The sequence below is a fragment of the Geotrypetes seraphini genome, chromosome 17, assembly GCF_902459505.1.
Source record: "Geotrypetes seraphini chromosome 17, aGeoSer1.1, whole genome shotgun sequence".
Taxonomy (NCBI): domain Eukaryota; kingdom Metazoa; phylum Chordata; class Amphibia; order Gymnophiona; family Dermophiidae; genus Geotrypetes; species Geotrypetes seraphini.
Window position 1 is genome coordinate 6,853,263 of NC_047100.1, and position 5,470 is coordinate 6,858,732.

Consider the following 5,470-nt stretch of genomic DNA (forward strand, 5'->3'; position numbering starts at 1 on the left):
AGCTGGGCAGTGGTTCTGGGTGGCTTGAGGTAGAGCTATTGCATTAAGAAAACGTCTTGTGTTGAACACAGGGCAGTTCAGATGGCTGCTCTGCCCCTCTAGGTCCCTCTTCCCATTTCTTTGAGCAGTACCAGGTGCTAAGACAGGGTTCAGCAGTCAGAGAGTGCCACATCAGCCTAGGCAAAGAGCAACATCTCTCCTCTCCTCCCATAGCCACACACGCACACACACACTTCTTGTGCTCTGCTTCTCAAACAGTTCATCCTGCATGCAGTTAGGCTCATAGAGACAGACACACACACCTCCTCCTATGTCATGCTTCTCAAATGTAATGAGGCTGAAACACACATGCACACAATAATGTATTGTCTCTCTAGCTGCAATACTTATATGTAATGTAATGTAATGTAATTTATTTCTTATATACCGCTACATCCGTTAGGTTCTAAGGTTAGGTTATATTGCCTTATCTTCGCCTTGCTATTGTTCTCATCCCCCTACACGTGCTCAGTCCTTCTGTATATCTGCCATGTGTGAATTTGTATGTAAAATTGTAACCTGTTCTGGGCTCTTTTGGGAGAACGGGCTAGAAAATTGATTTAATAAATAAGAAGAGCAATTCCATAAAAGGCGTCATAAGTTAAGCACCAACATGCAGCGCAGTAAGCACTAATTTTATAATGGCACCTGGACACCCAAATTCCGTTAAGAGAATACTTGCCTAGGTCAGCATTTGCAGCCACGCAGGTGACCCACTTACGCCATGCCAAAAGGAGGCCTAAATACAGCACTTCAGCTCTTTCCAGTATCAAGTGATTTCCATATGTAAATGTTGGGTGTGCCAAGGCCTTGCCATGTGCCTCCCCCTGTGCAAATCCCCTTGCCTTTCTGTGCCAAGCTAATTGCACACTAAAATGATGCCACCCGGTATTCAAAAAGGTTTAACCGGGCAGGAGAGGCTCTTGCCCGGTAAACCCAGCTGAGTGACCCAGCACATGATTTAGCTGCATGTAACTGATTAATGCCACTGGATATCACAGCTAACCAGCATATCCTAACCCAGTGTTTCTTCTCAACGCAGTCCCCTTGCCAGTCAGGTTTTCAAGATATCCACAATGAATATGCATTAAATAAATTTGCATATGATGGAGGCAGGGTATGCAAATCAAGTGTATGCAAATTCAATGTGGATATCCTGAAAACCAGGACCAAGTTGAGAAACACCAATTAGGATAGGGGTGGGCCAGGCAGTAGCCTAGCCAGCACTACAGTTTTTTTGGGGGGGGGCAGGAGTGGACTGGGGAGGCAACACATTCCTTGCCCCCATGCAGGTGTGCTGGCAGAGATGCTGAGCCCCACCAGTGAAACTACAACAGTGCAGCTGCTTCCTTTCTGGTCCTAGCATGCTGGGACTTCTCATGCAGGCTTGTGTGGCACATTGGTTAGAGAGCTACAGCCTTAGCACCCTGAGGTTGTGGATTCAAATCCCTGGGCAACTCACTTAATCCCCCCCATTGCCCCAGGTACATTAGATAGAGTGGGAGCCCACCTGGACAGACAGAAAAAAAATGCTTGAGTACCTGAATGTACACCACTTAGACTATAAATACTAACAATAAATACAATTTTTATTTTTTTCAAACGTTACAAACTATTAGTGACCAAATTCAGTTTTGCATGCTGAATCTAAAGCTGTCATCAGAAACTGATTCAAGTGAATCTTACCTATATCAAATCACAGTTGAAATATGTAGAAATAAAGTAATATTTATTTGAACTACATCTACAGCCACATAATTGTCCTTAAAATGTCATTTATGCAGTTCATTTAATGTTAACAAAACCCATCAAGGAGGTCATATCTTGTTTGCTTCTCTTTCAGCTCATGAGCTCCCTGCTGACCATCTGACCCCTAACATAGAGTCTCTTTTATGAAGCCATTTAGCGCTGGCTGCTGCAGTAACTAACCCAAAGCCCATAGGGATTTAAAGGGTTTCGGGGTCATTGCCACGTGGCAGCCACTAGCTCAGCTTTGTAAAAGGGGATATAATGTTTCCTCCTTTCCTGATTAGACACATGACATAAGAGCATAAGAATTGCCATACTGGGACAGACCAAAGGTCCATCAAGCCCAGTATCCTGTGGCCAACCCAGGTCCCAAATACCTAGCTAGATCCCAAGTAGTAAAACAGATTCTATGCTGCTTATCCTAGGAATAAGCAGTGGATTTCCCCAAGCCATCTCAATAATGGCCTATGGACTTCTCTTTTAGGAAAGTTTCCAAACCTTCTTTAAACCCTGCTAATCTGTTAAGTAATTAGGCCTTCAAATCACTGCATAAGAAGAGTAAAACATGGCCCAATTCAACCTCTCCCAACAGCTATATCATAGGTGAAGGAGTGTGAAGCAGACACATGGCCGTGTGTTAATGTTATTCTGGGCTTCTCTATGTAGAGAAAAGTCTAGATTCAAAACATAAAGGATTCTTTTAACAGGAGGATTTTATCTCCCCCCCCCTCGGCTTTGATCATGGTCATTACATACTCGTGTCTCCAGTGGGGTTGGGCAGCCAGGTATTCATCCTTATATATTTACAGCTAAGCCTCACCTTAGCTTGAGAGACTCTTCTAGACTGCAACTCCTAGGGGAAACCTGAAATGGGGTTTTCAAACAATTCTTAATTACACTCCAGGGCTTTTGGAAAATAAATGATCCTATCAAGGTCTGAAGGAAAATCAACCACCTAACTGCTCTTAAATTACACCAACTGGCAGAAATAATGAAAAAAAATCTTGTCACATCTCAGTTACCCTATAATTTGCTGTTTGGTTACTAGGGCTGGGCCTGGGGTACAAGAAAGAAGGCTGGGAAGCCAAGGCATGAAATCTGAGAGGATTAACGCTGACTGTCTTGCTCTGTTGAGTAGCGTTGTTTGAGGCCACAGGTGTTCATCCAAATGTTCTGGTCTTATTGCCACTTACCCTCTCCTCCTTCTTCCAGGTCACTTTACACCAAAGAAAGAGTAGAGCCCCCTCCTCAACTAGCATTATGGCAACCTGGCTGCTTCCCTAGGGCATCTCCAGAAGGAGACAGACCATGATATTATTGTGCATGCTCTCTCCTCCCAGATTCTGTTTATACTGGTACTTACTGTTACTGTGACACAGCTCAACCCCATCCCTCTTCACCAAATTTGCACAGATCTCTAGTATCTTTCCCCCTCTACATTCCCAGCTGACAAATGGACGGTGTTCCAGAATCACATTTTTGTGTGCTTTTTGCAACTTATTATAGTTCAAAATATATTCAGTGCTTCCTGGTATTTAGAGATGCCGCATCAATGATAAACAGGTAAAGGAACAAATAGTTTACCTGGAATATTTAATCTTAACTCACAGGCTGGCATAGAAGATAGGCCAAGAAACATCCTTTGCACTGAAAAAGGAGAATACTGCCTTAACCAGATTACAATCTAGGGACACGATACAGAATGCAGAGAGCTATGTAAGTCACTATCTGCAGTGGTACAGTTTAAGTCTTTCACAGACGGAAAAAGTCCCAAAATTTCCCAGGTGATCTGGTGCTTTCCATAAATCACACAGACCATTTATTTTATATGGAAATGCGACATAGCACTGGGATTAATTACAGCGGCAATATGTCTTCTCAATGATGTTTTGCTGGCAGAATCTCCAGGAAACCCCTTATCAGATTATTTTTAGAAAACAATGTGCATCTCAAACAGTGGAGCAAAGCCGGTGAGATCCTTTGGTAAGAATATGACAGCTCTTCTCTGGGTCTTACATTGATCGATGCCACTTGGAAATTCATTCAGCATCATTCCACGCGCCTCTCAAAGTTGGTTTATGGTTTCAATTGTCAATGAAATTTAATCAGGGAAATTTCCAGTGCAGTAGGCACATTAAAATTTACTTAAAACCATGCTTTTTAAAACAATATTTCCTAACAGAATACAAATTATGTTTCAATAATTTTTATTAAATTTCAAACCAACATGAACAATAACTTCCAAATCACAAGCTTCCTGCACTAGAGCATGTCATAAAACTAAAACATGTTCCATGAATAAAATCTCCACTTAAGGAGCGTTAAAACGAACAGAGACCAGAGAAGCGATCCAAAACTACAAGGAAAAAATAACAACCCCCATCCCTTCCCATACCCCTCCCTCCAGCATCCCCTTTCCAAACCCCTACATCCTTCATATGTGAGTACTATGTTAGACAACAGAATAGCATACAATACAACCAAGGAAAATTCAAAATCCTACTTTGAGTAGTAGGCATGAGGGTGGTCCAGAAGGGTCCCCAAATTTGTCAGAAGCGCTCTCCTTTCTCTGAAATCATGTCATGAATTCCTTGTCTTTCCATAATACATAAATGTTATCATTTGTGTTCACCAGAATGATAATGATGACAACTCATCACTAACCCACAAAAGTAGTATTGATTTGTTGTTTTGCCATTAAAATGACTCTTTCCAAAAATTCTGTTAAGCATCTTGGAATAGGATGCATCCAAACAGTACTGTTGGGTGTGTCTCAGTTCTTTGCTTCCACTGTCGATGGCCAAATTCTAAGGCTTGAGTCCAAAAGACTAAAACAGGGGTACAGTACCAAAACATGTGTCCCAGGGTACCTCCCACTGCTTTGCATTTATAAACTTAATTTGCATACATTTCCTCCATTATATGCAAATTTCTTTCATGCATATTCATTGTGGAAGAGCGGAAGAGATAGATCTGAGCTTGTTGGGGAGGATGGGATATAAAAGGAACCAAATAAATAATATTCTACACTGGCAATTACTGGAGAGAGTGTGGTGTAGTGGTTAGAGTTACAGCCTCAGCACCCTGAGGTTGTGGATCCAAACCCCACACTGCTCCTTGTGACCCTGGGTTAGTCACCTACTGCCGCAGGTACATTAGATAGTGCCAGGACAGATAGGGAAAATGTTTGAGTACCTGTTTTGTAACCTAATATAAGTTCCCTTGGAAGGATGGGCTTAAAACCCCCAAATAAATGAATGTTTTTGTTACAGGAGAGGTAATTTCCATTGGGTTTAGCACCCCCAATCATTTTGAAAAGCTGGCTCTTACGAGAAAGGTGACTTTTCCATTAAATTCTTAAAGAAAAGGTGGGACAAAATAACATAGGCACTGTGGCACCGCTTCCATCTACTGTGGACAGTTTGGCACCTTATGGGCCAATCAATTGATGGAGTTTTGACCAAGAGGAGCCAGCTTTGGGGGTGCTAAGTGCAATGACCTCTTGTTCGATATTGGGGGTGGCTGGCTCCTGCCCAGCAAGAAAAGAGAGTCAGCTTGGGCGTCCCCCCCTCTTTCCAGCCAGGGCTCCAGGAGTCCAGGCTGATGCAGTTCGCACCTCCGGCCGGCGGGGGGCGGTGGTAGGCGCCCGACCGAGCACTGCTGGGCTGCAGCAGGAGCCGCT